Source organism: Mustela putorius, unplaced genomic scaffold (assembly GCF_011764305.1).
Source record: "Mustela putorius furo isolate JIRA1106 unplaced genomic scaffold, ASM1176430v1.1 tig00000738_pilon_pilon_pilon, whole genome shotgun sequence".
Classification (NCBI taxonomy): Eukaryota; Metazoa; Chordata; class Mammalia; order Carnivora; family Mustelidae; genus Mustela; species Mustela putorius.
This window is the reverse complement of record NW_025421463.1, coordinates 8,540,312-8,564,482: the sequence shown is the minus strand read 5'-3', so window position 1 is coordinate 8,564,482 and position 24,171 is coordinate 8,540,312. Positions and strand designations below refer to the sequence as shown.

General features: G+C 42.6%; 1 protein-coding gene across 19 annotated transcripts in view; it reads right to left on the bottom strand.

Annotated features, from left to right (window-relative positions):
- RBFOX2 (RNA binding fox-1 homolog 2) overlaps positions 1 to 24,171 on the bottom strand; it is a 272,463-nt gene that overhangs the window by 208,120 nt on the left and 40,172 nt on the right. The gene's annotated exons all lie outside the window — the stretch shown is intronic.

Genomic DNA, 24,171 nt, shown 5'->3' with positions numbered 1-24,171 from the left:
TTACTCACCTCATACACCAGCCAATCTGTGACTGGTACTCAACTGGGGAACAAGCCCTACTTGTTCCCTGCCTAGTTCTAACTCTGATTTTGAACTTGCTGCTCACTCTCCCTAAATGATGACTAAACAGGAGCCAAGGCTTCATGTTCCAGCTCAGCTCCCCACTGCTTATTCTAGGAAAGTAATTTTTTTCTCAGAGCCATACTTGAGAGCTCCACACGGAATCAACCCAGTGCCTATGTCCTGTATGACTCTGAAGGACAAAGCATCAATTGTAACCAAGTAGGAAAGGCTCCAAGCAGGTCAGAGCACTGTAGTATGAAAGGGAGTGGATTAAAATAAGACACACCCAGGAAAACTATATTTTTGGTTTGCAAGGCAAAGACTCAGCTCCAGGGTACCAACTCTGCAGTGAAAAAATAGACAGCAAAGAAAATGATTCTGTATAATGAGAAACAGTCATTTATCTGAAACAGAATTTAAACAATCTAGAACATTTAGCAAAGTCAAAATGCCTACCAGTTATCTAAGAGGCATCCAGAACAGGCTTTACAAAACTGCTGTGGAAAACAGCAAAGGATGCAATATTTGCTAATAAACTGAAACTCACATTCCAGGGGAAGGAGAGGGAGAAGGAACTCAGTCTGAGTAGCCCATCCTTGAGATACGTGCTTTCCTCTCTCAACTTTTCTAGACTCCTAACAAGTCATCTGTGTGTGAAACCCTTGCTGTATACACCTTCCCAAGGTCAGATGGTTCCACCAGCTATGAAGAACTCTCTTCTAAAAGACCTTTTTACACTCAAAGTCAAAAAGAAGACCAGTCACCTTCTGCTACAATGGGAAGACACAGCACAGCGTCCAAGATGCCCATCAAATCCACGACTGAGCTTGGTTCATGCTAGTGATCGTTATGAAATCCACCCACAACAGCCTCAGCTAAGTGGGCCGCTGCAAACACCGCTCTATTCACCTGCTCATTTCGTTCATGTGAGCATTGGTGCCCTCGCGATGTCCCAGGGAAGCCTTACACGGCTTGTCATCCATTCTCAGGATAAAACCGAACAACCGCAAGTGGTACACCTTCCTACCTCACTTTGCAAACAGGGAAACAAAAGTTCCAGAGATATCAGTGTGACCAAGGTTATATAACACAGTCTTTAATTTTTTAAAAAGCCAAGATTCTAACCCAGATCTGCTGGACTCCGAAACCACTGCTTTTTCTACTTGGCCTCCTATTTATAGACAGTTGGGGCTAGAAAGGAACATTTAAAAATCATTTTGTATCTGTGTTTTCTTAGGTCATCAATAAAATGTATCATCAATATGTTGCTTGACATTAAGATCAAAATTATACTTTCACATATTCCTGAAAGTATTAAACCCTAATCAAGCCCTCAATACTTATTAATTTATTATTCTGATCCTATTATTCTAAACTTCTGGACAAATGGCAATGATTCTACCAGATCTTTTTAAATGAAAATTGGCTTGAGAAATTACATGCTGAAGTGAAAGGACAAAACTTCAGTTAACATATTCTGGAATTTAATTGTATGATATTTGAGATGAACAAAATCACCACTCTCATAATGGTCTAGTCAGAATGTCCTATCGCTGCTGGTTTTAATCCATAAACCCTAATGCAGTCAGGATCTATACATTAGATTTATGATTTCTAAATTCTGCATATAGAACCAGAGCATTTCAAAGTATTTCTCCAGGGATTCCACTAAAATTAAATCAGCTGATTAGAAAAACACGCTAAAAGAGGCCAAGGTCATGTGTCTGGTACCCATGTGAACCAGTTAGCATCACTCTCGCCTACTGCCACAATATGCACACTATTGTAAATATACACCCCTGGTTTTAGGAAACTAATGCAAAGCAACACTTCTTCTGAAAAAAATTTTTAAACACGTTATCTACTGATGTCAAATATTATAACTGGCTTTTATTCTTTAGAAAGTAAATACTGTCTTTCAGAAAATATGCCCAATTGTTCATCTTTTCTTTCAATATTTACTGTGTACCTACCCCATGCCAGTTCATAGTTTCAAAAGGCTGGAACTGGAGGACACAGAGTTCAGTGTAATATGTGATGTGGCCGAGGTATATTTAGGTACAGAGAGAGTACACAAGAGCAAATGGCTAACTCTAGAAAGTGTCCTTAAGAATGAGCTCCAGGAGTTCATTAGGTAAATGAAGCAGGTGAGGGCCTTCCAGGAGAGCAAAGATTTACAAAGTCTGATCATAAGACAAAACAGCAGACTTGGGAGAACTTCCAAGTATTTTGCTTAAGCCAGGTTAGGAATTGAGAGATATGGCCAGCTGAGAGAAGGCAAGGCAACATCTTTAGATTTTCTACCTCATCCAGGTGAGATTTTCTTAAAATGCCTTACTTCGAGTTAGACTTCCTTTGCAGGGGAGGGGATTTCCATGCAGAGAGTTTTTTTCTTTATAGCTTCCGTGATAAAAATAAAAGTCAATAAAACACTTCTGCATAGCAAAGAAAATCATCAACAAAATGAAAAGGCAACCTACAGAATAGGAGAAAATATCTGCAAGTCATGCATCTGATAAGGGGTTAATATCTAAAATATATAAAGAGCTCCTACAACTCAATAGCAAAACAACAAACAATTCAATTAGAAAACGTGGAGAGGATGTGGACAGACATTCTTCCAAAGAAGACATACAGATGGCCAACAGGTACATGAAAAGGTGCTCCACATGACTAGTCCACAGGGAAATGTAACAAAACTACAATGAGGTATCACCTCACAGCTGCTAGAAAGGCTAGTATCAAAAAGAAAGAACAAGTGCTAGCGAGCACGCGGAGAAAAGGGACCCCCAGTGCACAGCTGGTAGGAATTGAAATTCATTCAGCCACTATGGAAAAAAGTATGGAGGTTCCTCAAAAAATTGAAAATCGAAATACCATATGATCCAGCAATTCTACGTCTGGGTATTTATCTGAAAAAAACAAAAACATGGATTCAAAAAATACCTGCACCGCCATGTTCACTGCACTGCAGCACACTTGTAATAGCCAAGACAAAGAAACAATCTAAGTACCTATTGATAGATAAGTAGATAAATAAAATGTGCATAATTACAATGGAATATTATTTAACCACAAAAAGAAGGAAATCCTGCTGTTTTCAACAACATGAATGGACCTTGAGGGCATTAGGCTAAGTGAAATAAGACAGAGAAAGACAAACACCATATGATCTCACTTACATGTGAAACCGGAAGGGAGGCAAGGGAGGGGCAAACTGAGAGACACAGAAAACAGATTGGTGGTTACCAGAAGTGGGGTATGGGAAGTGGGCAAAATGGGTGAAGGCGGTCAAAAGGCAAAGATTTCTGGTTAATTAAGACATGAAGACGTACACCATGAGGACAACAGTTAAGAATTCTACACTAGATACTTGAAATTTGCTAAGAGTATGGGTTTTTTTCCCAAAGTTTATTTTTTATTTTTATTTTTTCTTATTAAGTAAACTTTATGCCCAACATGGGGCTTAAAGTCACGACCCCAAGATCAAGAGTCCTGTGTTCCACCAATTGAGACAGCCAGCATCCTGCTAAGAGAGTAAATCTTAAAAGTTCTCATGACAAGTGAAAAAGAAAAATGTACAATTTTGTATGGTGATGGATGTTAAGCACTTACTGTGGTGATTACTTCACAATATACACAGATATTCAATCACTATGTTGTCTACTTAAAGCTAATATAATGCTATATAACAACTATATCTCAATTTAAAAAAATAAAGGTCCAAATGAGGTGTATCCGTCTGAAAATGAAGCCTTTAGTAGTCGGGAACCTTTAATGGAGAGGCTCTTCTGTCTGTAGAGTAAAATCCAAATTTGCTGCCCTATGAGGCAAAGTTTCCTCCTTCGTCTCAGAGAACTGGTCTGTAAACTCATCGGAGCAGTTTATTCACCAATTTTCTTTTTCCACTGATGTTTAAAACTTAGTATGTTGAATAAGTGACAAGGAAACCTATATGAGTAGAAGGAGCATCTTCGTGCCATACAATGCCCCGAACACAAAAACGTGCAAGTTTATGGACACACCCACACTCCGCCAGCTTTGACAGGCGAAGGGTAAGTACATGCATAAGGGGAAACGCTATCTATCCGCTGCAGCCATCACTGCACAAAAGCAGAATCTAATTTTTAAGCAAACTTTTTACTGAAGTGACTATATATATACACAAAGAAATGGAAAATGGACAATGAATTTCCTCAAAGTGAACCCACCCACATAATCAGCAACTAGGCAAAAAAAAATAATAATAAAACCCACTAACACAATCAGCACTCTAGAAGCCTAGCTCACACATGTCCAAAGTCATTTTTATCAGCCTACAACAATGACTCTAATTAACACCATAAATTCACTCTGCCTGTTTCTGAACTTTATATACATGGAATCAATCACACATCATACACTCTATCATGCTGGCTTCTTACAGTCCCCATATTTGTGCAACTGCTCCATTTGTTGAAGACAGCAATGGTTCCACCCACTGCCATCACTGCGGAGTACTCCACTGTATGGATGCATCACCGTTTACTGAAAAACATTTCAGTAATACTGAAAGGCATTTGTATCACTGACCACTTGGAGCTACTACTAAAAAGGCTTCGATACATTCTTATCCATGTCCTCTGGTACACCGGAGTACACGTCTGTTGGGTATATACAGGAATAGAACTGCTGACGACTGGGCCCACTTTGGCATACTGCCAAACGCTAGTTTTCCACACTTGTGCCAGTTTACACTCCCACTAGCAGTGCGTGAGTGTTCCCGATGCTGAACAACCTTGGTGATGTCCACCTTTTCCATGTTAGCCGTTCTGGAGTTGGCGTAGTAGTATCTCACTGTGGCTATCTGCTTGACTCTGATTAATGATGCGGACTACTTTTGGGGCATTTAGATATCACCTTTTGTTAAGTATCCAAATCTTTTGCCTATTTTTTAACTGGGTGGTTCTAAGACTGATAGGACTTCTTCTATATATTGATTTGTAGGAGTTATCTTTATATTCTGGATACCAGCCAGATACTTGTACTGCAAATATCTTTTCCTAAACTCTATGGTTTTGTTTGCCTTTTTGCTTCCTTAATGCTGTCTTTTAATGAATACATATTTCTAATATAATGTAGATAATCTATCTTTTTGTTTCCTTTATAGTTAGTCTTTATGTCCTGGTTGAAGTAAGTACCATGAAAATATTCTCATATGTTTTCCTCTAGAAAAGAAAATTTTTTTAAGACTTTTTATTTAGGGGCACCTGGGTGGCTCAGTCATTAAGCATCTGCCTTCGGCTCAGCTCATGGTCCCAGGGTCCGAGGATTGAGCCCCTCATCGCATTCCCTGCTTGGCAGGAAGCCTGTTTCTTCCTCTCCCACACCCCCTGTCTGTGTTCCCTCTCTCACTGCTTTCTCTGCCAAATAAATAAATAAAATCTTTTTTTTAAATTATTTATTCATTTATTTGACAGAAAGGGGGAACGCTAGCAGGAAGAGTGGGAGAGGGAGAACCAGGCCTCCTGCTGAGCAGGGAGTCCAACGTGGGCGTCAATCCCAGGACCCCGGGAACCATGACCTGAGCTGAAAGCAGACACTTAACGACTGAGCCACCCAACTGTGCCTCCTCTAGAAACTTAATAATGTAGCATCTAAAATGTATATTTTTGAAATTCCCAGCATATCATGTATGTGTATATAAACAAATGAGGTTTTCTTCCACCAACCAAATCAAACAATCTATGAATTGAGCAAGATCACACTAAATTTAAATTCATTAAGTACTTCTTCTGTGCCAAGGACTGTCCTGTGCTACAAGAGAGATAAACATGATATGTAAGATCCCTGTCCTAAGTGAATATTAACCTTGGCTAATGATATGATATTCAGGTATTAGCTGTGAGGATTCTGACATCAGAGCTCAAAAACAATAACTAATCCTCCGCCAACCTGAGCTATCCAAGCAAATTTCTATTTCAATAAGGAACAGCAGGCCAGAGGCATTACATGATTACTGTTACTCCTTCTTCAATACACATATCTAAAAAGCATATCATTTACCAATTTTCAGAAGAGTATACCTAAGATCTGAGTAAGATAACAACTACAAAGTCAGCATCAGCTCAACTACCCAAAAGAAACAGCTCGATCGGGAAATTATGCAATTCTTCCTGAAATTAAAAAAAATTCTCACTCTAGCTTGAGAAGAGTGGGGCAGAGAAGGGAAAAAATATGTATGTATACACACATATTCTCACACACCCACAAAACCCTACATTTTTTCCTTAAATGTTTTCCAATTTTCTTGCCCATAACTACTTATCCTTTTTCTTCCTGGTCTTGGAGAGAGAGGTTACCTTTAAAAAAAAAGAAGAGCCAAGCTTAAGAAAGAGTCTCAGTGAGATAGGAATCAAATTATTATGACCCTTTTATGAGAGGTAAATTTAGGAAGATCAATTCTGAGATGAGAAGCTGAAGCGGTAAAACAAAAGAATAGTCATTAAACCAGTTCAAATGAGCAGAGAGTTTTTAAACCAGAGTCACCAAGTTTTCTCTATTCTCCTATTTTGTAACAAGCCTCAAAATAGAATCATGCTACTCTTCCAAACATGTAGAACAGGAGTGAAAAGAACAAGTCTGCTCATTTTAGAGGTCAAAGTAGACCAGATGCTTCATAGGTTGGGTTTCTAAGCCTTAAGCGTATTTTCTGAAATAATGCAAGAGTCCATTAGTACAACTTAAGGGAAGACCTCAAGCTAAAATAGTTTACTACTTTGTTTATGAGATAAAAAGAAAAGAAGTCTATGACATTAAAATTCTTTTATCTAGAAAATTTTCAAAGTCAGTCATCTGACCCAGAATAACAGGCGAATGCTTGACCAGCTACAATTAAGCTCTTCAGCAAGAATCGTAATTTCCCATGGTATTCATTCATTCAACCAACTTTTACAATGTGTACACTGACTATGGTCCCATAGCCTAGGGACCATGTGTAACAGTGTGAAAAACTGACACAGTCCCCGCCCTCATGAAGTCTGTGGACAAATTGTGGACAAAAACATTACACCAAGTAAGTATCTAGTTACAGATCATGATAAACACTAAAGAAAACTCAGGTAAATGTACGTTAGGTGAAAGGTAGCCTCCTTCAGAAGATGACCTCTAACTCACGGAAAAACAATGGAAGGTGTCTTCCTGGTGATCCCAACCAAAGACGTCTGGCTGAGACACCCTTAGCAATTCCAGCTCATTCTTCCAGTTTCTAAGACTGCCTCCCCCTCCAACCTCTCCCTTCCTTCTGAATGTTGTCAGTGCTCCAGCCGATCAAGATTTCACGGTCCCGCCTCCCTGAACTAGAAACTGCAACTGAGGGCGAGCCCCGCATGCAACCTCCTTCCACGCCGCCGCAGAAGATGAGCGGGGGCCTCTCTACCTGCCTCTGAATCAGAGCCTCTGCCTTTCTACCGTTTCAAAAGAGGTTCTTGTACAACTGCTTATGGGTCTGCAATTATCCCAATAAAATACTCGATTTTTAAAAAAGCAACTTGCAGAGTCTCAAAGCCTCTCTGTAAACAGTAACTAAATGGTTCACCTCCGTCCCTTCTCCAGGACCAGCTGTTCGTATATCAGAGGCATGAAGCCAGCAAGCCTAAAAAGGGAAGAAGAAGACAATAAAGTTCTAAACAATCTTAAAAAAAATTTCTAATCACTGCATTTGCCTTAGAAAAGAATTTTTTTCTGAGAAGAGTTTAGGACTTCAATGTTAACTTGGAGTGCGAGAGAACACATACTGCCTTTGGATCCAGAATGTCATGGACCAAAGCCGTCTCCAGCGCTTACTGGCTGTGTAACACCAGGCAAGAGCACTTTTCTCCTCTCCTGATGGAGTTAAGGCCACAGAGCATTAAGTGAGGTAATAAGTCTGATACTGGCAAATAATAGCCAAGACAAACAAACACACCTTAGCCGCCCTCTCTCCTTCACGCCTACAAGGGGATTTTAAAAAAATAAAGGGAAGGGGCGCCTGGGTGGCTCAGTGGGTTAAAGCCTCTGCCTTCGGCTCAGGTCATGATCCCAGGGTCCTGGGATCGAGCCCCACATCGGGTTCTCTGCTCAGCAGGGAGCCTGCTTCCTCCTCTCTCTCTGCCTGCCTCTCTGCCTACTTGTGATCTCTGTCTGTCAAATGAATAAATAAAATCTTTAAAAAATAAAAAAAAAATAAATAAATAAAGGGAAGAGGGAAGATCCTACTGGTAAATTGAAAACATTATTACAAGCAGCTAATGGTTAAAAATACCAACTAATTCTCCATTAGCTTCAATGCCATATTGCTAAGACTCACTCATAAGAAGGACAACTGTGTGATCTAGCTCTAAGAAATCCCAATTTTAAACACTGATCCATTATTACCACTAACATCAGACTATCTCAGAAATTCAAATATTTCCATTTCCCATTTCCCAACTGTATCTCCCAATCTCACTATCAAGAAACAGCACAAAAACTGTTCACCATACAATATATTCCACACATTTGACTCAAAAAGAAAGGGACAAAAAAGTGATCACCATACTTCCATGAGGGCAAAAGCAGCACTGAAAGTAGACAGATCAGAAAAACAAACCTAGGCTGCTGGGAATTATGCCTACCTAGTCTTTTTCAATATTCTATCTGAATAAATTCACATTTTTGCAACAACATGGATACAACAGCCAAATGAATCAGAATAAAACTACAAAGACCCAGATAAAACCCTGGGACCACATTCTGCAACAGCAGGTAGATCCCAAAAAATGAGATTCAAACACCAACCATATCCTCAAGTCTAACAGGCATTTGCACCAAGATACAAAGTCAAATTTATGCATCAACTATATCCCCAGGGGAGTCTGGAAGGCCCCTAAGAACGATTCACTGTCCCTGCAGTACAGCCTCACCAAAAATCCTCTTTTAACCTATGCAGAGCACCTGCACGAACTGAGAAGCTAGCCATATTTAGCAGACATCAGAGCACAGAACTGATGCTCCTGTGGCAACGACGCTGGAATCTGAGTGCAAAACACCTTTCTATTCTATTGGATTTAAAATCATCATCAAACTCGCTCTTTGGCACACAACCAGAAAGGGCCAGTGATTCTCAGTTTATAATATAAACAAATCACCCATTTGCAACATTCTGAACCTTTTGGAAAGAGTACAGTGCAGGGGCGGGGGGGATATGGAAAGAATGAATGAATGAATGAATGATGGCTTCATTGTCCAAGTCTGCCTCACATTCTCATGTTCCCAATATCCACTGCCAGCAAATACCTCCCAGGGCCAGGAAAAAAGCCTTTCAGCATCTGCCTTGAATTTAGCCATTGCCCCTCCTCCTCCCTCCCCACCCCCTCTTCCTTCTTTCCCCTCCTCCCAGCTCCCACCCCACAGGCAACAGGGAGGAACACACAAACACATATACATAAAGTGCTGCCAGCACACAAATGGAGAAGAGATTAGAGAAGGAAGGGGACGAGGACGTGAGGACGTGAGGACGCAGAGGTAGACCAGACAGGAGGAAAGGGCAGTTGCCAGAATGAGGTCCGAAGAGAACCCAAGATGGCTGCCCTTGAGCTCCAGCAGGCAGGGCTGTTTCTGATTAGGTGAGTACAATTGCAGAGCTGCACAGGAAGTGCTCAGGGGGCCCTCTTGGTCTGCCCCGTCCCAAACACACTGAAAACCTTTGTACTGTAGCAGGCCCATCTGGAATCAGTTAGGACCAAGCTCCTAGCAGGCCTTTCCTATAAAAACATAAAATGAAATGAAAACTCCCTAAAATCACTATGCTGAGCTTTCCCGCCTACAACTTTCTCAACCCTTCCCCCCAAATCACCCTTCAGATCACATTTCTCCATCTCCCATTCTGGGGTCACCTCAAACAAAAGAATCCTATAAGAACATGAAGCATCCAGAGAGCTAGCATCCTCCCTGGGCCCAGGAACTCCCAGAAAATTACAGCATTTGTGCAACTAAAATAGCTCTTTACACAATTTTGGGAGTTTTTAAGTGTTATTTTTAGAAATACAAAGTGGCCTACTTTTTTCTGCATTAAATGAAGCATATCCTTTATGAAACTTTTTTGTCTTGTAACATCAGAGTAGGAAGAGTAGAGAGAGACACTGTGGGACAGTTCTCCTAGCATTCAAAAGGGAAAATGTTTTTCCACTCACATTCCTAAGTGAAATTGCCAGTATTTCCTTCTGCAGAAATTCGATTTTTACTGATGCTTTCTATTAAAAAAGAAAAAAGGAAAAAAAAGACTTCAGACTTCTCTGGTAAACGCCTAGACCTAAGATCCAGGAGATCAGGAGAACAGTCTGGATGGCCATGAAGTACCCACATAGCTAGGAATAAACCACTTAAACCTTTCTGGGTCTCTGTTTTTTTCACCGGCAAAACGTGGGGTTATGGCAGACTCCCTAAGATTATTTCCAGCACCACTACCTCCTCAAATTCCACGCACCTAACAAAAACAAAGAGTACATGCACAACTAGCCACCAGCTTCACCTGGGAATCAACACTTCAAAGCAACTGGACCACCTGGAAAGGAGTGAGGTGTGTGGTGGCAGAGAACGGGCAGAGCCTGTCAGCTAGTACACTCTATAAGCCACAGCCCCAGTGTTCATATTGCTTAGCGACAGCAGAACCATGGCAGGGGATAAAATGTTTAAGGGCAAGTACTAGGCTAGTCTTCTGGGCCCCGCAACCTAATCGGAGAAGTACAGCACAGAGACCTGGAGAATTCAATTCACAAAGAAACCACTGAAATACGACTCTGCTCTTTGTACTTAGAAGCTTCTTACTCATTTAACAAATATAACAAATATTTATTGAACCTACCAAGAAGGCTAGATTCTCTGGGGACTACAGGAAAAAAAAAAAGAAAAATAGAATCTACCCTATCCTCAGGAAATGTCTCATCTACTGGACAGACACGGAGCTGCTCAAATATAATTTTAGTCCAGGACTTGATAACTATGAGGTAATTTAAAATCCCTGACTGCCGCTTCCTCCATGTACCTCATTCTCTTATCTTCTTGCGTCTGTTAAAATCTTAAGAGGGTTCTAATAAATCTGAAAATTATCCAAATTATTTCACCACAAAATTTGAAGGCTGGCATTATAAACTGCCTAAACTTATAACGGGGCTCATGCAATGCTGAGTAAGTTTCTATCCGCAGAGTGAGGGGCGGGCCCACAAACGCTGGCCCGCAAGCGGCAGCTGTCACCAGTGCAGGGGCAATGCGATCAGGAGCAAATTCTTTTTTTTTTTTTTTAATTTTATTTATTTATTTGACACAGAGAGAGATCACAAGCAGGCAGGGAAGCAGGCAGAGATTCTTGACCCTGGGCTGCGTGCTAGGGATTAAGAACCAGCGGAGCAGGGAAAAGGTTCACTGTTAGAAGGGTTATTTGTCAAAACCCCCCCCCCCGCCCCGCCTGCAGCCACGCCCTCAGCCCCAGCCAGAAGGGCCGCAGTACCTCAGATGACAGGTAAGGTCTTAGGCAAGAGGTCACAGTGGGCAGTACCCGCCTTTATCACAGGTCAAGGTCACTGAGGTTTCCTTCATAACTAAAATGGGTCACTAGCGGGGATCTAGTTCTTAGAGGGTCTGTTTTGCCATTTCAGATCTGGAAGTGGAGAGAAAAACCATCCTGTAAAACTGAGACCACTTGCCTAATCTCATATCCTAGCTCACCTGCAGGATACGGGGGGCTGCTTCCCCCGCGCCACTGCATGCGATGTCTCACTCTGCGCAGGCTCCCTAAACACATAACCCCTTCGGTGAGCTGAACGCGCCCCCTCCCTCAACTGGCGGGACTTCAAAGGCATTCGGAGAGAAGCTCTGACAAGCGCCTCCAGAAACAGCATTTCCTCCCGGCCCCCCATGAAAGCCAAACCGGGCCCCGGCCCACTCCCTGAACACAAGCGCATTTCAAATTAGGTACAGACAACTTGGCAGCTCAGCTGAGTCCCAAACCAGCTCTAAACAAAACCGGACTGGTCAGGATTCTTCGTGGCCAACAGCAGCAAAGGGGCCAATGCAAACTCTCGGCCCTGCCAAAGCACCGCAGTCTTTCCCTTAAAGGGAAAACACCAAGGTACGGGTTCATGTGCCTGTACTTGGGAGGAGAGAAAAGGAGGTTTTCAATGTTCCGAATTTCTGCCTTTAGTTTATTTCCGTAAATTCCGTCTCCCGTATTTGCCTTCCTCTAGAACAACACCAGCATCGCTAGAAAAACTCAGCAGAAAGCTGACCATCGTCCAGACACATGTCATCAAAGGTGTGCGTCCTCAAGGAGAGAACGGAGATTCACCCTTCCTCACGGCTACCGCTTAAGGGCACTTCGGAGACTTCTCCCAAAGATCCTTTGCCTAGCTCCTCACCTCTCCCTACTGCCTCTTTCCCTTTCTCTGACCCTGTCTCCCCTGCCACTGCAAACGCAGAGTGGGCGGGAGTCCGCCACAGTGCAACAGCTCACTGTGCCCTGATGCAAGCAGCTGGAGGGCAGAGACGCTGCCCGGTACAGGGCAGGGCTGCGCCAACGACCTGCAGCACTTCTGTTTGTGAAGCCTCCAACCATCACAGAACGGTACTTTTATAAAACACCATAAAATGGATTACGAGGAAAAAACTGGAATTTTAAGAAACAAAGACATACAGGGCGCCTAGGTGGCTCAGTGGGTTAAGCCGCTGCCTTCGGCTCAGGTCAGGATCTCAGGGTCCTGGGATCGAGTCCCGCGTCGGGCTCTCTGCTCAGCAGGGAGCCTGCTTCCTCCTCTCTCTCTCTGCCTGCCTTTCTGCCTACTTGTAATCTCTCTCTGTCAAATGAATAAATAAAATCTTTAAAAAAAAAAAAAAGAAAGAAAGAAAGAAACAAACACATACAAAATACAAGCCCAAACTTGTTATCATTAGATTTGACACTCACAAACTTACTCTGTCAAACTGCTATAAGTTTCTCAGTGCTCACGATCAATTTCTGTACTTATCTTGCAGTGAACTAGTAAGAAACCACTGTGGGAGAATGTCGGTCTACACAGAACACCATGATTAGCCCCAGCATAGTGAAAAGACACCAAGCTTTGGTGCCACACAGGTCCAGGGATGAATCCCAGTTATGGCTTTGGACAAGTTATTTAATTTCTCTGAATCTTAATTTCTGCATGTGCAAAACAGGAATGTAGTATCACCAAATACTTTGCAAGGTTATAGAAGAATCAGGAAAATGTAACAGCAAGGAGCCTAACACGGTGCCTGAATTAGACCAAGAATCCAGTAAAATAATAACTATCATTATCAGGTTTCTCCAGATACTTCCTTTCACCATTCTCTTTTATTCCAAAGGCGATTCGAATTCTAGTAAATCCTAACCTTGAGAGTTAGTATTTTCATAGCTAATTACAACAGCAAAAGCCAGACCTATGATCTCTCATGGTACTTCTTGTCCTTTCCCTTTCGGTGTCAGAAAGAACGAAACATTCCTGGTGTGCCAAAAATGCATTCCTATTTGATTTCTTTCTCTTTTTTTCTTTAAAGATTTTATTTATTTATTTGAGAAAGAGAGATCACAAGTAGGCAGAGAGGCAGGCGTGGGGGGCGGGGGGGGCTGGATCCCAGGACCCTGAGACCAAGACCTGAGCTGAAGGCAGAGGCTTAACTCACTGAGCCACCCAAACACCCCTCCTATTTGATTTCTAGTGTTTTGTTTAAACCAAAATATATTCCACTTGCATTTATAGTCAAACTCTTACCAATCACCAGTTCTGCTGTCATTCCAGTTTTGTTATGTTTTACTAAATACTAAATAACATGCAAGAAGAGTTTTCATAAATTATGTAGAAGACCTGCAGATAACAAAAACAGGTCGCCCCAGTTTCGTCAGAATTCTAGTTTTTCCCCCTCCCTCTGATGTGCTGAGGCCCTTCCTCTCAGCTGTTCTCAAAAATCTGAATTTAAGTCTCAGCTCTGCCACTTTACAACCCCCATCATCTTCAGAAAGTCGCATCCCCTTGTGGGGCCTCTCTCTTTTCTGGCAAATGAACCCGCGGCTGGATCTCACCCAGGTTCAACACTTTCAACACAATCCATGTCAGAGTTCCCTGGCTCCTTTCATGATCCGTACCTTTCTACTGTGAACAATTCCAGGAGCCATTCTCCCGCCCTGTAATCGGCTGCCCTAGTCTCTCCCACCAAAGATTCCAGCCACCACCACCGCCCATCTTCTTTCTCGACAGTCCTTCCTTTCTATTCTCAACCAAGCACCCTCAGTCAGTCACCGGGAGAAGGCAATTCATTCCACCGGATCCTCCAGGATCTCCAACTCCCCTCAAGCCTTGATTGGTCCTCTTACAAAGATCTCTCTGGGGGTATTCACAGCATAAAGACTATATGGAAAGCCACAGAGAACCCAGTCTAAAACTTTCTACCTAACTATAGTTATATAAAGAAGCTGTATTTATAATTTAAAATGACAGAATGGGAAAAGATATTTGCCAACACATAACTGATTAAGGACTAGAAACAACAATATGTAAAAAACTCTCAAAACTCATTAAGACAACAACCAACCCAGAATATCTGGGTGGCTCAGTCAGTTAAGCCTCTGCCTGCCCCTCAGGTCATGATCCTGGGATGGAGTCCCACGTGGGGAGTCTGCTTCTCCCTCTCCCTCTGCCCTTTCCCACTCATTTTCTCTCCCTCTCTCTCTCTCTAATAAATAAATAAAATCTTTAAAACAGAGACAACAAACCACCCAATTTCTAAAATGTTTTAACAGAGCCATCATCAAAGACATATGGATGGGAAATATGCAAATGAAAAGATGCTCAACACCATTAACATTTAGGGAAATTATATTTAAAACCACAAGAGATGCCATTACATACCTATGAGAAGGATTCAATATTTTTTTTTTAATTGACAATATCAGATAGTGGAAAGGAGGTGGAGCAACTAGAACTTCGTCATACATTCAATGCTGACAGCAATGCAAAAATGGTAAGCTACTTTGGAAAACAGTTTGGCAGATTCTTTTTTTTTTAATGATTTTATTTAATTATTTGAGAGAGAGAACATGAGAGGAGAGAAGTCAGCGGGAGAAGCAGACTCCCTGCCAAGCAGGGAGTCTGATGTGGGACTCAATCCCAGGACTCCAGGATCATGACCTGAGCCGAAGGCAGCCGCCCAGCCACTGAGCCACCCAGGCGCCCCAGTTTGGCAGATTCTTAAACATGCTTAAGAAATGACCAACAACCCTACCCATAGGTATTTACCCAAAAGAAATTAAGATACATGCCCATACACAGAGAGAGAGAAGAAGGAAGGGAGAGACAGAGACAGAGATGAAAAGAAAAGAAAAAAGATGGGACGTCTGGGGTCCCAGTTGGTTAAGCTTCCAACTCTTGGTTTCAGCTCAGGTCATGATCTCAGGGGTCATAGATCAAGCCCCTTGTTGGGCTCTGTGCTGGGCATGAAGCCTGCTTGGGATTCTCTCTCTCCCTCTGCCCCAATTCTCCACTGGCATGCTCTCAAAAGGGGGAAATACACACACACACACGCACACACATATACGTGTGTGTGTCTGTGTATATACACATATACAAACATACAAATATACATACATATACATGTATGTATATATATATTTCTACACAAAAACTATAAAACTATATACAAATATTTATTGGACCTTTATTCATAATCCTCAAAAGCTGAAAACCCAAGTGTCCATCAACTGGTGAATGGACAAACAAATTGTGGCACATGCATATATAAATGTCAGTAATAAAAAGGAACAAGTTACTAATACATAAAATAGCATGGATGAATCTCAAAAGAACACAAAGCAGAAGCCAGACACAAAAAGCTGTGCAGTAATTCCATTTATATGACATTTTAGAAAAGGCAAAACCATAGAAGAAATCAGATCAGTGACTGCCAGCAGCTGGGGATGGGAAGACAGCTTGACTACAAAGAGACCTCTTTATGGTAACAAAGTATTTTATATCTTGACTGTGACAGTCCTTACATGACTGCACTATGTCTGTCAAAATTCACAGGTATGTGTATCTCTCAAAAGGAAGAACTTTACTGCATGATGTAAATTATACTTCAAAAAACAAACAAAAATCATAAAGTCTCCCTCAAAATATAAGAGCCTCCTACCCCCTCCCCTTCCACCATAGAGGAGTCAGCTAAGGAGGCAGGTGGGGCAGGAAAGAAAGAATTATAAGGAGGCACAGGCCAGCAGGACCACAGACTAGGTCACAGAGTGTTTGGGGGAACTGAAGGACTATAAGAAAGCAGGAAGGCCATATGGTAAAGCAGGTCAGAGAGCCGAGTGGCGGAGGATTCCAAGTCATGAGGAATGGGGTACAGAGGTGAAGGAGACCACTTCTGTGGCTGGGAAATCGGTTACACCAAGCAAATTAACGAAATAAGTAAATGTACCGAGGATAAAAGGAGCCAAGTTTTTCCCTACTTGAGAATATTTTAAAAACTGGAAAGAGGTTGGCTGGACTTAAGATGGAGTTATCAATATGAATTCTGGTTTTATTATCTAAAACTCAGGGTTTTACGGTATAAAATCTATAATATACATACATGGATATATATAATGTATATAATATATATGATCACACACATACAAACATCACATGTGTGCACACTCACATAGGAATATAGAAATAGTCACAGATGTACATATATATGGTGTATATACATATGTATATTTTCTGTCTGCTGAGAGAGCCTAGAGGCAGTGACACCCCAGCAGCAATGTGTACACCTTAGCACCCAGATTCTGGTTTCTAATTACTATGCTCCATTTAAAAGAAGCAGAGCTCCTTGGAAATGGCTGATTCCAGGGCTAGAGTGGGAAAAGAACAAAATAAACTTGGAAAATCTTGTGCCAGCAAGTCAAGAAATGTCCCATGAAGGATGGGGTCAAGCCAAAAGAACACAGGAGCCAGCAGGAAGCAGGTCCCATTGGCTAAACTGGCAAAAGCTAAAGATCAGAATATAGAATTTCAACTTACTACAAACTATTGAAGAAAACAAGAATCCATGAATCTCTGCTGACAGAAATAAACAAATGAGAAGAGAAAACTCTTCCTAATGGTGGAATGCCAACTAATAAATACAGATAGACTGACAGAAACACAGAGTCACCACCTGGCAACTGTCCCAGGAAGGAGTGGTCAGTGGACGCTAAGGCTGTGAGGCAGAGGTCTGGGGAGCAACAGGATCATGGTATAATCTCAAAATATCTTTGCACAAGATAATAATCAGTAACAAAGGGAGAAATGGTGAATTTGATGTGGAGAAACCTAACAAACACCAACTTAACCAAGTGATCAAGGTTGACATCACAGGTAACGGACAGGTAGACATCAACTGCCTCCAGGTGACACACTAAGGGCACAGCATATTCCTGACAAAAATGAGATGACGGCTGTCATGAAGAAACAGATGGACCCAGATCTAGATACTTCAAAATCTCAAGGACAGGAAAGAAAGGCAAAAACTCAGAACTGTTCCAGACTGAAGGAGTCAGAGGAGAGGATCCTGGACCAAAACAGAAAAAAGACATCATGTGGTCAGCTGGCGAAATGTTCACGGGCCCTGTGGATAGATGGTGACAGTGCACCAATACTGCTTTCCCGATCTGGAGCGTGGATCCAGGCTATGTAAGACAGTCCTGCTTGGGGGAGTACACACTGAAATGTTTCCCGGTGAAGAGATCAGATCCGTGGCTTGCTCTCACAAGTTAGGAAACAACAACAGACGATGCATGGATGCACACACAGAGTGACGGGGCAAATGCGTGGCTCAGTCGTTAAGTGTCTGCCTTCAGCTCAGGTCGTGACCTCAGGGTCCTGGGGTAGAGCCCCACATCAGGCTCCCTGCTCAGCGGGGAGTCTGCTTCTTCATCTCCCACTCCCCGGCTCATGCTCCCTCTCTCAAGTAAATAAATAAAATCTTTTTAAAAAGAGAGAGTGAGAGGACAATGGAGCACACACAATAAAATATTAACTGGGAAATACGAGGAAAGGGAAATAGTTTGTGAGTTTTTCTTGTTTTTTTTATTGTTGTTGTTGTTGTTTAGTTGTTTTAGCAACTCTTCTCTAATCGTAAAGTTATTTCAAAATAAGTAATTGGGGAAAAATAATAGTCCTCTAGTGCCAGGTAGTGTGCAGGGCACAATACCTTTATCTTCACCAAAAAGCTGATTCTAAAGCTCAGAAAAGTTAAAATCTGGTCCAAGGTCCTCCAGCTAACAAGTGCTGGACCCACTCTAATTGAGGACCCAATCTAATTTCAAATTTGAAAGCCTTCCATCTTCTACTGCACCACACTGCCTTGTTCCACAAACAGCCAACCACGGTGTACTAAGGGACAGGCCAACACGGGTGCTGACCACTGAGGATGTAAAATGAATCAGGCCATCCCTGCCCTCAAGGAATGCAGCCTAACAGACACGCAGACCTATCAAGTGACAAAGAGATATAAGGCCATGGTCAGCCTTTACTTCCGTAGGGAATGTTGGCCCTCACTCCATCCTAAGTTCCGAGTGACCCATCGGAGGGTCACAATTTGCAATGTACAAGACAAATAGACCAATGGCCACCATGGAATGTATTTAGGTCATGTGAGTGAGAGATCCCTGTCTAACAAACACACACACACGCACACGCGCACACGTGCGCGCGCGCGCACACACACACACACACACACACACACTCTCTCACTCCTCCAAGGTCTAAAAAGGGGGATGGGGTAATACAAGGGTTTTTGAGGAGTCCCAAACTGCTATTACCCTTAGGTTAAATCATCTCCAGAGGTAGTCGCTGTTTTGTTTGAAGGCGTCCTCTTCTGGGAAGTAGTGGTTGTGGTGGGATTAGGACTGTTTGCCCCAATTCTGACAATGGATTCCTGCCAGAAGTCATACTCTTCATTTCTAGTGGTTTTCTCCTCAAATCAGAAAAACAGCTATTATTCATGAAAAACAGCAAAGGTCTGAAGCTCTACCAAAGCACCAAGAATCGGGTTTACTTGGCTCGCTGCTTCAATGACTCTGAAAGCGAAATTTGCCCCCAGAGGAAGTAGGTTTTACCATCAATTAAGTGTAAATTAAGTGGGCTTTTTTCCGGTTATAAACCAACTGGGAACAAGGGGATACAGTGCCTCTTGGTGCTATCCTGAGTTTTGCAAACAGCTTGGGTTCAGACCGTACGTCGTCATCTCAGAGAAGGGAAGGAGGCACAGGCTACAGAGCGACAACGCAATGGCACACCTGACCATCACTGTCTCCAGAAAATGTTCAGTTCTACAACTGAGACAGACAAAGAGTGCTACGGAACATCCTAGAAAGAATATCTTCTGGACTGGGGTGACAACAGGGAAAGGTTTCCTTAATAAAGAACACCAAACAGCTGAGACCCAAGTAACAGGAGAGGATTAACCTAAATTCGCCAGGTTTGTGAACTCATGTAGGTTTTACTTGGAGGCAGATTTTCTGAGCAGGCAGGTAAAAAAGTCATACAAGAAAAGATGCATCCAAAGGCAAAAAGGGGAAAGAAATAGCAAGCGATTGTGCCTTGCTGAGACATAAATACCAGGAAAGAAGCCTGTGGAAGGCCTTTGGTAGCAGAATAATAAATGCTTAATTGTCACAACAACTCAGCGATGGCTATTATTAGCTCCAGTTTACTAATGAGAAAAGTGGCCCGGACAAGGTCACACAACAAAGAAATGGCAGATCGGGGGTGCCCGGGAGGCTCAGCTGGTTAAGTGCCTGACTTGCGATTTTTGGCTCAGGTAGTGATCTCAGGGTCAGGAGATCAAGGCCCACGCCGGGCTCTGTGCTCAACGGGGAGTCCACCCGAGATTCTCTCTCCTTCTCCCCTCACTCATGCTTTAAATAAGTAAGCAAATAAATAAGTAAAATCTTTTTTAAAAAATGGCGGATCGGCCATAAAAACCATCCTCTCTGTTTCACTCCCCTCCGTTTTTCCCAGAACATAACTTAGTTCCTCGGATTCCCAGACAAATCACCTTTTCCCTGGATAGCCAACCCTTGGTATCTAACACTTCTGAAATCCAAACACTCACCAAAATTAATTTTAGCTCCATTTAGAAGTCAATCCCTCACTAAAATTTGGTGTATGCACTTTTCTAGTGTTTTCACCAATGTGGATTTCTATTAACAACAACAACAACAAAAAAATTGTTTCCCCCTGATGCTGCAGAGGCCCCAAAAGTTGACAGCTGCACGAAGACATCAGCCCACACAGAAGTCCTCGTTCGCTCTGTAATGCACAACACATCAGCATCTACTTTAGCTGGCAGCAGGAAGAGACAGGAGTTAGGACCCCACAATTATCCCTGCAGAGAAGCACACGAAAGGGAATGCAGGCATAAGAGCTACAATAATGGTAACACAAATAGCCATCTGCACTTATAGCCGGTCATGCCAAGAGCTTTTAAACACCCACATCCCTAATGCCTCCCTCTCCCCCCATGCAGGTGGGCCCATTTCTCTCCATTCTTCTCCAACCCACGTAATTCCAGAGGAAGAGATAATCCGCTGCCAGGAGTGGGAAGCAAAGAAAGCTGCTATACTTCTGCGCACAAAAGACCACAAAGGAAGGGTCCTAACTGCCCTCCCTGTGCTCTATCCATTAAGCCAGTATTTCCGTTTCTTCTACTGTCTAAACACATGGAAATGTCGCTCCTGCTAACCCCCAGGCCTGGTCCCTGCCACCCAAGCTGCTCAGGCTGGATCGGGTGCCCTCTCCCCGACCTCAGTGCTCGCTCACCTTTCCCACTGCACTCACCACGTTACACCTCTGCTCAGCCTCATTCCCCCCCCCCCCACTGAGGCTCCCAAGGGCAGCGACTGTCTCTCTGCCTTCCCCAACATCGGGCATTCAGGCACTGAGAAGGCTTATGGGGCTCATACAAGAAGGACAGACTGAAAGGGGAAGTGGGCAGTGGGAGAGGAAATGGTTAGAGAGTAATCTGAGGTCTGAGGATCCAGGATATCAAAATAGAAATCATGGTACAGCCAACTCACTGGACCAGTATGTTGAGCGCAACATTTACATAAGAAAATCATCCTTTAAGAGTCGCTAATAATTTGCAACAAAAGGTAAATGGGAGAAAAAATGAAAAAATTAAAAACTAACCATAGTTATTACTAGTGTGACGTCCCCCAAAGCAGGACAGCAGTGAGAAGGACCACAGCCTACGAAAGCACCACAGCCCTCCCACCCAGCTTCAGTTCTCACAAATAGCTTTTAAGCTCTTTTTTTTCCCCCTTTTCTGGAAACGTTTTTTGCCTCCCACATTCCCTTCCCCTTCCCCTCCACTCTCCCAACAACCTCGTAGGGAAAACCATGAATGCGTGCAATACCCAAGAAGCCTCAGAACGACACATGCCCCCAGTTCTCCTAAGTTCCTCCTGAGAGCTGCTGGCACAAGGAGCACTTTTTTCCCAATTTTAGACTTCATCTGGGTGACAAATGTAGCCAAGAAGTCCTCAGCAAGGTGCCAGGGACAAAGGAGGATCTCAAACATTCTTGGGGGGCACACTTCCCGGTTGCCTGCCAGGCTTCCAGGGGCTCTCCCGGCCTCTCATCCTGCCGCCACTTCCTTCTTCCCCTGGGGACAGTCACTCTCCACTCTCCCTTCCCAAGTGTACTTGTCAAAACCCCACAGAACCTCACAGAAAGGTAAGATGGGGGAAAGGGTGTGATAAGGTCCTGGGATTCTTTCAATTTAAACCCTTCACTGTATTTTTCTTTGGGGTTGTTTTTTTTTTTGTTCTTTTCCTACTGAAGAAAACTACATCATCACTGTGAAGAGGTGCTGATTTTTACTAGGATTTTACTTCAAATTACTGCGGTATGATGTCTAAGCTGAAAAGAACCTCAGAAAAAATTTCATCATATCCCCATATTTCACAGATGGAGAAAGGTCCAGAGAAGTTAAGAACTGCCTAACTACAGTTACACAAAGAACTCCCCAGAATCTCAGATCCTGAATGGGCAAGAGTTGTTACCTAATCCACCTCCAGAATCCAACACAGAGTACAGCCTTAATAAATGGCTGGTAACCGGAACTAAATGAACACAACTAATAGTGGGAAATTGAGGACTATAACCCACAATGTCTTACTTCAAGAACAGGGTTTTGGGATGGCTGGGTGGCTCAGTTGGAGTTAAGTGTCTGCCTTCGGCTCAGGTCATGTCATGATCCCGGGGTCCTGGGATCCAGTCCCACAGCGGGCTCCTTCCTTGGTGGGGAGCCTGGTTCTTCGTCTGCTGGGCACTCCCCCTGCTTGTACCCACCCACTCTCACACTCTCTGACAAATAAATAAAATCTTAAAACAACAACAAAACAGTGTTTTTTCATCACATGTGACTAGAAAGCTGGAGTCTCTGGATGATAATTCATGGGGGGTAGGGAGACAGCCGACCCCATGGAATTCAGACTCTCCCTCCTCAACAACTAGGTATACTTCCTTTATCTCTGACACCACCTTATAATTCCAACCTCTATATGTTCTAATTGCTCTAAAAATCATGTATTTCTTGATTTCCTAAAATACCCCTTCTCTCACACTCAGAAAATCTTTTATCTTCAATTACTTTTTTCCCCCCAAGTTTTTTTTAAATTCCACTTAGTTACTATATAGTATAATATTAGTTTCCATGTATAATTCAGTGATTCGGCACTGCCATATGACACTTGGTGCTCATCAAGACAAGGGCTCCCCTGAATCCCGATCACCCATTTCACCCATCTGCCCCACTCCCCGCTGGTAACCATCAGTTTGTTCTCTACAGCTATGAGGCTGTTTCTTGGTTTGCCTCTCCCCCTACACAACGTTCATCTGTTTTGCTTCTTAAATTCCACGTATGAATGAAATTGTAGGGTATTCATCCTTCTCTGATCTTCAATTACTTTCTTAGTGACTATCCTCTTTGGGTTCCCTCCTTATACTTTAACTTGCCACAAACTACAACTATCTTCCCTTGTGCTTCCCTAAGTCAATATTTCTCAACCTTGGCTGCGTATTGGAATCATCTGGGGAAGTTTAAAAGAATATAAATTCCTGGGTCCTACCCTCAGAGTTCCTGATTTAACTGGCCTAGGTGAGGGATGGCCAAGGAATGAAATTTTTTTAGAAACTCCCTAGGGGATTCTAATGCAGAGCTTACTAACGTAGAGAGCCTCTGCCTACACCCTCAGAAATTCACTGCTTAGTCCATTATATACCCTAAAGATAATGTGTTGTTCTGGATATGCAAAATCTTAAGACTGAAGACATATTAAAACAACACCCTTAATTTACATCTGTCATATTTAGTAAAGAGGCCAGTGATGTTCTATAAATCACTAATTATAACAAATGGCCAGAAAAGCTACACTGGAGCTTTCTGACTCAGAAACACATTTAGTTTATGATTTTTTTTTCAACCAAGGATCCAGGGTCTTTCAAATCCAGATGGTCTTTCTGTTATCAAAAACAGCTTTTTACGGCCAACCCCAAAGAAGCATAAGAACACATCGTGTATTTTCATGACTCTGCTCATACCAATATTTCTGTGTGGAACACGCTTCCACTGTCTGCACAGAAAACTCCTATTCATCCCTCAAAGCCCAGTTCTATGTATTGCCTCCTTCAGTCATTCATCAAGAATAGAATCTACTCAGTGTCAGGGATTTTTCCAGGCAATGGAGATAAAACACTGTCCAAGACATACTCACTGGTCTCACAGTGCTTACGTTCTATTTAGGAAGCCAGACAGTAAGCAAGGAGGCAAACTAAAATACTTCCAGATGGTGGTTAAGTGATAAGAAGAAGATAAAGCAATCGAACAGGACAGAATAATGTTGGGTATTAACTTTCCCCAAAGGCAGACTCATTTGGTCTTCAAAGACTGAATCAAGAACAGGCAGATTTACCATATATTCCTTTTACATTCCCAGCATTTACTCTTAGTACCAACAAGATGAATATTTTGAATGAACAGAAAACATAATGGTAAGAAAAAAACTTGGTAAAAAAATAA